Raw genomic sequence first — 11001 nt, 5'->3', positions numbered from 1 at the left:
ACCTAGCCCTACCCTTATGTAACTTTGATGCATGATCCCTGGTGTTGCTCAAACTATCAAAGTGAAACAATCTATAATATAGTGCTTTAACTATTTTATATACCTCTATCAAATCACCCCGAAGTCTAAGGTTGGAATTTTTTGGGGGGTCAGCGGGCGCGTTTGGTGATGGGCCAGCTGGGAAAATGTTTTTTTTTTTGACAGTGGGTAGGAAACCCGCTGTCAATCCGCCTCCACGCTCGTCTCTCAGATGTCGAGTCTGTCATCGCAGAACAGACCTGGCAGCAAACGGCGGGGGAGGCAATTAAGATGATTAGCTGGATTGTTACGAGGCAATGAAGTAGTATTTTAAGCTCACCTTTGGATTTTTAAAGTTCGCCAATGGCTTCCTCACTGCTTGGGGATCACATCAGGCAAGGAGGTCGGGTGTTGTGTCAGTTTCTAAACTTGACAGTTGCAAATGGTCTATAAAAGCTCCAATTTCATAGGTCTTCACTTTGCAAGGTTAGAAGCTGTTGCTTACTGCATTTGGAAGACAGGTTGAGCTTTATGCAGCTTGCAAGTGTTTGGTCTAAACTCTCTATCCAGTGTCACCTCATTGGAACAACCTCTCTCACCATTGACAGATCGTTTCTGTCATCTCAACCTCACCTGCCATCTATTCCATCAGCATCAGTGCCCTTGAAAAAATCTCACCTTGGTCCTCAGAATCCCACCACGATCAGTCCCAACACCAGGCACACCAGCAGCACCACCAAAAACACCAACCTTCTCCGTAATCAGCTGGTGCTGCACAGGACACAGGGCATCAGCACCCAACCACATTGCTGCCCGGGAGGCCAGGGATGGCCTCAGCATGGCCACATTTACTTCACTTGATGCTGTACACCCTGGCTGCCACATGATGTGCCAGGTTGGCACCACCCCACACCAACACCATAAAGCATCCCTACAATGCTCAAGCCATTTCTTTCACACTCATCGCCATTGCGGGGGGTACCGTTATGTCTCACCATTCACTGTAACTCACTAAGCCACTTCCAAATGTGCACATAAATCTGTCCAAGAACACAAAGTGTTGAAAATAAAGATTTCAATGTTTGATAGCACATTAACAGAAACATCACATGAACATTGGCTAAAACACCCAAGTGCCTACCTTTGTGTGCTGTTACTTGGTATGATTGGACTAGGATGAGGGTGAGGGTGAGGGGTGGCTAGTGAGATGGGGAACTGATAATGTAGATAGTGAAGGATGGGTGGAGGTGTAAGGTAGGTTGGTGTGAGTAAGGATGTGCAGGAGTAGGGTAGGGAAGGCAGAGTGATGGGGATGTGATGGGTGGCATAGCAGGATGAGGTTGAGTGTGGTTTTGCAGTAATGTTTTGTGATCTACTGAGGTCATTGAAAGATTTGCACCACTGCACCCTGGTTCTCTTGACCACACCCCTGCTTGTGTCCTTCTGTGCAATGTGCAACCAGGCTGTGTTGATCTCCTGGGGAGGTCTCTTCTGCCCATGGGAAGGGAAGAGAACCTCCCTGCGTGCTGTGACTTCCTCCATAAGCATATGGAGGGAGTCATGGGAGAGCCTGGGTGCAGCCATGCACCTCTGTGCAGTGCTTGTCAGTGTTTGCAGCACCTCAAAATCAATTTGCGCATGGTCCCTTTAAGGAAACTGGCTGATGATGCATCATCAAATGACGTCATTGGACCCGCTTCCTTTAATTGGCCGGGAAACACGCTGGTGGGCTTAACAAGCCTAATCAACGTAAAATTCTTTTCATAGAGCAGGATGGAGCTAGCAGTGGGGTTGCACCCTGCCACCGACCCTGGCCACCCCAAGCCCACCTCAGTAGGCGAAATCGCGGCCTATACATCTCAAAACTGAACAGACCCTGCTTTTTAAGCCTATCTTAGTAACTAAGGTTGTTAAGCTAGGGATCATTCTTATGACCCTTTTCTGAACCTTTTCTAAAACCTTTATATCACCCACCATATGAGGGGACCAAAAATGGATGCAGTATCCTAAATATGGTCGAACCAAAGGTCTTGTATAAGTACAAAATGGTATGCTTGGTTTTATATTAAAAAGACCTGTTATTACTGTATAACCTATTTGCTTTGTCTATTGCATCTCATCATTGGATATAAGCCTTCAGAGAATTTTGAACTATAACACTAAGATCCTTTTCTTTCTCAACCACTTTCAGTTCAGTTGTAAAGTGTAAGCATACTTGGTGTTGCACCTGCCCAAATGCGTAACACTAGATTTATCGAGGTTAAATTCCATTTGCCAGAATTTGGTCCATTCTACCAACACACCTAAATCCACTTGCAGAAATTTGTTCTCCATCACAGTCTAACACTTACACAAATGTTCTTACTTTCTGCAAACTTGCAGACCATTCCCCCAACACGTATAGCTAGGTCATTTATGAAAGACCTAGAATAACAGTGGAGAAACTGCTTATTAAATAGGATGAAACATAAAGAGGTATTCAGGGTTATATTTTGATACTTTCAATGGAGTGCAGTTTTGTGCACTATTGGACCCTCATTTGTATCTTATTTCAAAACCTGTCTTTGTAACACCACTCTAGTTTTGTATGTTCAACAAAGTCTCTGTCCAACCTCAGGATTTTGTAAATTTGATTCCATGCTAATACAAACATGAAGACACTGCACCAATATGGTTAACTCCTCCTGTGGCTGGATTGATAATTAACAAAGTCTGGTTGACCACGTCTTTGAAGACTTCCCTGACAACCACTTCACCACTTCCAATTCCATTCCAACACACAATCCACTGTTGACACCTGAACGCTCTCTCTGGTCTAGATCAAAATTCACCACCTTAGTCTCCACAATCTAACAGCTCCTCTCCCAGCCTCTCCCAGTCTTCAAGTACTGCCCTAAACTTAATTTATATGGAAGCATAAATATGAAAGCATAAATATGAAAGCAATCACATGTAATTAAAGTTAAATGTATAATAAATCAACTAATACCAAGCATGTTCATACATAACAGCCATTGCATTTTAAGTCAATTCACTATATATGAACACTTGAGACATTTCTGAGAGACATGCTAAGGCGTTATATAAATGTAAATCTTTCTGTCAAGTCCTTTATCTCTGCAATGCACCTCAGTGGCATGGCCTTCTCCCAGTTTGGGCCATGCTTGCTCTATTGAAGACAATACATAACCTTCACCGGGTTCTCCTCCACTTGTAAGATTTGCAAAATGTCTGCATTTCCCCGAAGGCTGTTATTAATAAACGGAACCCTGCATGGACTGTTTAAAATCAAAAAGGGTACCCAAAATGGCGTCTGTGCCTCGTGGCAGCAAGCCTGTGAGATTTTAAAATGGACTCTGCAACACAGACAGCTTGGAGAAATCGAAACCAAGCTGTAGGCTTCTGTGAAGAGAGACTTTGTTTTTTGGAACCAGACAGGCCTCTGAATTATGCATTAGACTGAATTGGAGGCAAATCTAAATTCAGTTTAGGCCTATAGTTAAGGCCATCTAGCAGTCTGCATATATTATCGGAAACAGATTAACCGAGCCATCAAGGCCGGACAGGCCCATCAAGGAACTTTCAGGACAATACAAGTCAATTATCGGGCCGGTAGATGCGATTACCGGCCATCCAGTTAGTATGGATTGCTACCATTATTTAAAATAGCCCGCCAAGATTAAAACAAAGAACTAACCTGATTTGGTGCGCAGATAAGGGTTTTCGATGAAGGTATAATTGAAGGCCCCCTCGGGTAGCAAGAGGTTCGTTTGGGGTCAGGTGTTCATGTTCGGTGTTCTTGTTGGTTGGTGTGCTGGTGCTGCTCTTCGGCCCCTCGCCCTCGTGGCTACCGCTCTTCCCCCATCCCGCGCTTACCCCCTGGCCTTTGCCCGTGCCCTTTTCCCACACCATCTGGAACTAGCCCCGGCACCGGGTCGGGCGGACATGGACAATTCAGGCCAGGCGAGGCGGGTCGCGACGAGGGGAGGAGGGAAGACAACCGGAGGGAACATAAGAACATAAGAACATAAGAAGTAAGAGCAGGAGTAGGCCATACGGCCCCTCGGGCCTGCTCCGCCATTCAATAGGATCATGGCTGATCTGAATCTAGACTCACGTCCACTTCTCTGCCCTCTCCCCGTAACCCCTAATTTCCTTATCTGCTAGGAAACTGTCTATCTCCGTTTTAAATTTATTTAATGTTGCAGCTTCCACAGCTCTCTGGGGTAGCAAATTCCATAGATTCACTACCCTCTGAGAGAAGAAGTTTCTCCTCATCTCAGTTTTGAAAGGGCAGCCCCTTATTCTAAGATTATGCCCCCTAGTTCTAGTCTCACCCATCAGTGGAAACACCCTCACCGCATCAACCCGATCAAGCCCCCTCACAATCTTATATGTTTCGATAAGATCGCCTCTCATTCTTCTGAACTCCAATGAGTAGAGTCCCAACCTACTCAACCTTTCCTCATACGTCAACCCCCTCATCTCGGGAATCAACCGAGTGAACCTTCTCTGAACCGCCTCGAGAGCAAGTATATCTTTTCTTAAATATGGAAACCAAAACTGCACGCAGTATTCCAGGTGTGGCCTCACCAATACCCTGTATAACTGCAGCAAGACTTCCCTGTTTTTATACTGCATTCCCCTTGCAATAAAAGCCAAGATTCCATTGGCCTTCCTGATCACCTGCTGCACCTGCATACTAACTATTTGTGTTTCATGCACCAGGACCCCCAGATCCCTTTGTACTGTAGCACTTTGCAGTTTCTCTCCATTTAGATAATAACTTGCTCTTTGATTTTTTCTGCCAAAGTGCATAACCTCACACTTTCCAATATTATATTCCATCTGCCAAATCTCTGCCCACTCACTTAGCCTGTCTATGTCCTTTTGCAGGTTTTTTATGTCCTCCTCACTCGTTGCTTTCCCTCCCATCTTTGTATCGTCGGCAAACTTGGATATGTTGCACTCAGTCCCTTCCTCCAAATCGTTAATATAGATTGTAAAGAGTTGGGGTCCCAGCACTGACCCCTGCGGAACACCACTAGTTACTGATTGCCAGCCCGCGAACGAACCATTTATCCCAACTCTCTGTTTTCTGTTAGATAGCCAATCTTCCACCCATGCCAGTATATTACCCCCAATCCCGTGATTTTTTATCTTGATCAGTAACCTTTTGTGTGGAACCTTGTCAAATGCCTTTTGGAAGTCCAAATACACTACATCCACCTGAAGAAGACCGGCTGAAGAAGACCAACTGAGGAGACGAACTGAGGGGAGGCTTTGAATTATCGGGCCTTCAGCCTCGGCCGACCTTCGAATAACTGCACACCAACTTAATCTGGCAGCTGTCGACGAAGAATCATCCCTGCAAGGTAAAGTACCCAGAGACTTTAACTTTGGGGTACTCGAACCTGGACAATGCCCTTGCAGCACCTGGAGGCCAAGTGATGACGACAAGTTCCAGAGAGCACCAGGAGCAAACCCCGAACCCAACTGCTGTTTTGAGTCTAACAAACCTTTTGATTGGTGAGCATGAAGTTCTGACCCCTCATAGCTTAATCTAGTTAGGTATAGGGGGTGGGATAAGGATAAAGGGATTGTTAAGATAGTTGTTTTCCCTCGATGTGCCGTGTGTTCCCCATTCCCTGTATAAGTATAGTTATTATTATTCTTTTGCATTTGTATTTTTGCCTGTAGAAGTGTACCCTAGTAATTTTTCCCATAAGATTGTATCAAGTTTTTCCTCTTCAATAAAATCTCGGTTTTTGTTTACATCCAACCACCTGTCTACTCAAGTCTTCTCTGTACCGCCGCCTTGTATCTAAGTCCGGTGTCTAGAACCCAGGGGTGTGGGAGCGATTCGAACCGCTCACAAAACAGTCAGGGGCATAACTGACTGGGCGTACGTACACGCCAAACACCACCACACGGCCACCCCCCTACACACTGTTGACCCATTCAGCTTCATCTTCAGTTTCCAGCTTTTTATCGTTTACATACTATGCTTTGGTAACATCATCAGGAAGCGCTGTGTCAGCTTCCACATGTACATCAAGACACCTAGCTTTAGGAACATAGGAATGTAGGAACAGGAGTAGGCCATTCAGCCCCTTGAGCCTGTTCTGCCATTCAATTAGATCATGGCTGATCTGTATCTCAACTCCATTTGCCTGCCTTTGCTACATATCCCTTGATACCCTTACCTAACAAAGATCTATCAATCTTTGTTTTGAAAGCATCAATTGACCCAGCATCCACAGAATTACGTTTCTGTCTCCATCATTAATCCCAAAGTCACTGCTATACTCTTCAATTGCTTCCTTGACATTATGACCTGTCTTCCAAATTAATATGAACAAAACAAATGTAATTGGGGGCGAAATTCAACTTTGGCGGGGGCACAAATTGGAAAGGGAAATCTGGTGTGGTGTATAATAAGCAGCTGATCTGCTATTGCTTCTTTTTGCCCCCACCAAAGTTGAATTTCAATCTGATTGCCTTTTGCTCTCACCAGTAACTACATGCTTCTGGCCTTGACTCATCACCTTCTCAGTTGCCACTTTAGGCTTAGTCAATGGTGTGGAATCTCGGTGGACTGCTGAACCCCCATTTCCTTGTCATCGCTTGCAAATTTCAATATGGTTGGCCCTACCCTACTCAGCAATCTCCTCCAGCCATATATTCCACACAACTTCTGCTCCTCTGACACAGAATTATTCCTTGTTCCCCACTCCCACTACTCCATGACTATTGGTTGCACTTTTAGTCACCCTGTCCTGGATCTCCCTCTTTATATTTCTCTGCACTGCCACTTCCCTCCCTGCCTTTAAAAATCACCTCAAAACACTCCTCTTAAACCATGAGTTAGCCACTTTCTAAGTTTTCCATTCTTCCCTCCCTGCCTTTAAAAATCACCTCAAAACACTCCTCTTAAACCATGAGTTAGCCACTTTCTAAGTTTTCCATTCTTCCTCCCTTTTCTCTTCTGCTCAGTATTCACTGTTTTTATCCAGCCACCAAGTGAAATACTTGGGAGGTGATTTTCCACTGTGGTTCTCTGTAAACCTCAGTGGTGATTTTCCACTGTGGTTCTCTGTGGTCCACTGTAAACCTCGGAAGAATGGTGTAAACACCATCTACACTGTTTTTCAGGGATTTCTGCAGCTGCTCTGCTGAAGTTACGTTGGGTGAACAGGAGAACGCCACCCACCCCCCGGCTCAGAACTACACTCCCTTGGAGATATGTGAGAAGTGAGAAGTGCTTTAGAAATGTAGGTTGTTGTTTAAACCTACTGGTGGCAGTAGGCTAAGCCACTGAATCAACAGAGACCAGCAATAATCACTGATAAACAGTTCAACAAGCAGAAAATCAAGCGCTTGATCCACGTAAATAACAGGTTGCAAAATTGCACACAACTTCAAAAAGAATCGTCAAACCATGCTTTACAAAGCAGAAGGCAGAGGTGGTATGGGAAAAGACAATAGTATAGGCCGTAACAAATTTTGGATCAGGAGTGAATCAGCGCTACTTCAGGTGCTAAGCGGCCACCTAATTCTTTGATATGGCGGGTAGCAAGCACACGTTTGTTATGAGAAAAGCGCTGTCCCTCCATATTGGTAATGGGCAAAAAATCGGCGTGCTGTGCCCACGCCTGAAACAGGCGTTAGGCCCTATCCATATACATATAAGGGGCTTAACGTCTGTTTGAAGTCTACCCTGAGGCAGCCGTACCAGCTCCATCTGCATCCTGGAAAAGCAGGCCTAAAATGCGGCCTAAAAGGCGGTCCTTAAAGGGACTGCCTATTAGTCCGCAACCAGGAAGCTAAGTTTTTTAAGTATACCTACCTGAATGTGGAGCCAGGAGGAGCAGGTGTGCTGCTCTTGACCCCACATTAAAAGACGCAGTCAACCTCCGGCCACTCCCTCCCCTCCGATCGCCACTGCTCCCTCTCACCTATTGGCACTGCTCCCTACCCTGAAATTGCCGCCACCCTCCGATCACCGGTCCCTCCCCACACCGATCACCCCACTTCCTCACTTAACTGAGGGCTGCTGCCTCACCAGCAGTGTCCCAATCTTCACTCGCACTTCGCCGATGAACTGCCTTCTACTTTCCTCAGCTCTCCAGCTCAATCGTGTCTTTGTTAACTCCAGACTCAACTACTCCAACACCCTCCTGACCAGTCCCCCATCTTCCATTCTCCCTAAACTTGAGCCCATCCAATACTCTGCTGCTCAAATCATGACTCACACCAAGGTCCGCTCTCTCATTACCCCTATGTTTGCTGCATTGGCTACCAAAGTCTCGAATTTAAAATTCTAATTCTTGTGTTCAAATCCCTCCATGCCCTTGCACCTCCCTATCTCTGTAACCTCCTCCAGCTGTACACCCCTCCGAGAATTCTGTGTTCCTCCAATTCTGGCCTCTTGCGCATCCCTGATTTTCTTCACCCACCAATTGTGGCTGAATCTTCAGCTGCCTAGGCCCCAAGCTCTGGAATTCCCTCCCTAACCTTCTCTGCCTCTCTAGCTTTAAGATGTCAAGGAGGGAAATGGAATCAGTGACTAGGAATGGAGTTTGTGTGGGGGTTGAATACAATAGCTTCAGTCTTCCCAATATTTAATTGGAGGAAATTTCTGCTTATCCAGTACTGGATGTCGGACAAGCATCCTGACAACACAGAGGCAGTAGAAGGTCAAGAGAGGTGGTGGTAAGGTAAAGCTTGGTGTCATCAGTGTCCATATGGAACCTGACATTGTGTTTTCAATGATGTCATGGAGGGCCAGCTTGTAGATGAGAAGTAGGAATGTGTCAATGATTGATCATTGGGGGAGTCCAAAAGTAACAGTGTGGGAAGAGAAGCCATTGCAGGAGATTCTCTGGCTACTGCTAGATAAATGGAACCATAAACGCAAGAGACTTATGGCAAAGATAATGGTTCATGGAATTAAAGGGATGTGATCACATGGATAGGGAGACGGTTGGAGGGCAAAATGCCAATGCTAAGTGTAAAGGGAATTTTCTCAGACTGGGAAAATGAGGTAAGTGGTGCTCCACAGGGGTCTGTGTGAATTTAGCTCTTATTTATTATATACATAAATTATCTAGACTTAGGAATTGAGGGAACAATATCTAAAAAAATTCATTACATGAAATTTGAGGGTATGGTCATACTGTTGGAGGATGTAGATAGGACAGCAGGTTAGGCAGATAGGTAGCAGAAGCAATTCAATGTAAAAAAAAATGATGTCATATATTTTAGAAGAATAGGGAAAGAAAAAGACACCATAAATACTTAACTCTTAAATGGAGTAGAGAAGCAGAGGACCCTTAGTATACAGGCATACAGGCCATTAAAGTGGCAACACAAGTAGATAAGACCATAAAAAAGAAAATAGAATCCTTGGTATTATTTCTCTGGACATTGAATACAAAAGCAAAGAAGTAATATTGAACTTTACCAGACCTTTATTAGGCCACAGTTGGAGTATTGTGTGCAGTTTAAGACACCTCATCATAGGAAAGATATAAAAGCATTGGAAAATGATCAGTATTGATTCACTAGAATGTTCCAGTGATAAGGGTTAGAATTATGAAGAGAAACTTGATGTTGGGATTTTTTTCAAGCGAGCTGAGAAGATGAAGGAGAGACCTGTTAGAATTTTCAAGATTATGAAGGATTATAAAATAAAAATTGATAGGTTGTTTCCAATGGTCAGAAAGATGGTAATAATGGGGCACATATTTAAGGTAATCACAAAAAGAATTAAACGGGAAGTTATGAACATTTTTCATTACACAGAAAATGGTTAGAATGTGGACTTTCCTGCCAAAACCCATTGTTGAAACAGAGTCCATAAATAAGCGTCTGTTTTTTTAGGCCTTTGTTGCTTGTAAAAGAGAAATCTTAATGGTTTGGGGGAGTGAGAAGGGAAGCTAATGAGTGGAAGTCTTTTTGACTTACTTTATTATTCTAACTTTTTTATTTAAACTCGACTCTTCTGGTATTTGAATTATTTATTACAATGAAGGAAAACACTGGCAAAGACATGATGAACTGTCTGTTTCTGTGTTGTCACATGCAATAATTTGGTGAACTGCCTGAATTTTCCAAATTGGTGCGACAAGGGAAATAACATAGTTAAGAATATGTGAATTTTCAGCAACAGGAAAAGACCATAATGCCAGCAATCCTTTTTGACTGATCTCAACATTGCCTAACTGACCCCTCACTATATTGCTTCTCTTTACAGGAACGTACCTAATTGCTTCTTGAACTCATTTATTTTATTTGCCTCCTGTAATGAAATCTGTTTGTCTTGATCCTGTATTCGTTTTGCACTCATGTATATTACCCTCACCCACTGTGTATAGTTTCACTTCCTCTTTCCCGACTAACCTGGGAGGTTCCAGGTCTTGGCTCTTGGCTCCGCCCCTGACTTCTCTTACATAAAGATCCCAGGATCTGTATGACTCATTCCTGTGAACCAGTCGGCGTGTTGAGATGTTAGCTCTGATCTTAGTGATTAAAAACCAACTTATTTAAGTCTATAACTTCTAGTTTTGTGGTTATTGAAGGCCCATCAATTTTAATCACTAAAGAATACTAGGATGGATCGACTCCTAAAACCAGAGCGTCTGGACTTGGATCCACATTCTGCTGAAGCATCAAATCAATTTGGACACTGGCTCAAATGCTTCGAACTCTTCGCGGGGGCCTCATCCGCTAGCGAGGTAGATAAACTGAGTCTACTGACTATTCGCGTAAGTCATCGGATTTATTCGTTCATCCGGGATGCCACCTCTTACACGGAGGCCATCACTATCCTGAAGGCCCAATACCAGAGGCCGGTAAATGAAGTGTACGCCAGACATCTGCTGGCTACATGCAGGCAGTGACCAGAGGAATCAATGGACGATTTCTTACAGGGTCTAAAGGACCTGGTCCGGGACTGTAACTGCAAGGCCGTGATGGCCA

The sequence above is a fragment of the Somniosus microcephalus genome, chromosome 10, assembly GCF_052327205.1.
Source record: "Somniosus microcephalus isolate GS21.2 chromosome 10, FLI_Smic_1.0, whole genome shotgun sequence".
NCBI classification, from domain to species: domain Eukaryota; kingdom Metazoa; phylum Chordata; class Chondrichthyes; order Squaliformes; family Somniosidae; genus Somniosus; species Somniosus microcephalus.
The sequence above is the reverse complement of the archived record's forward strand: the minus strand, read 5'-3'. Positions refer to the sequence as shown.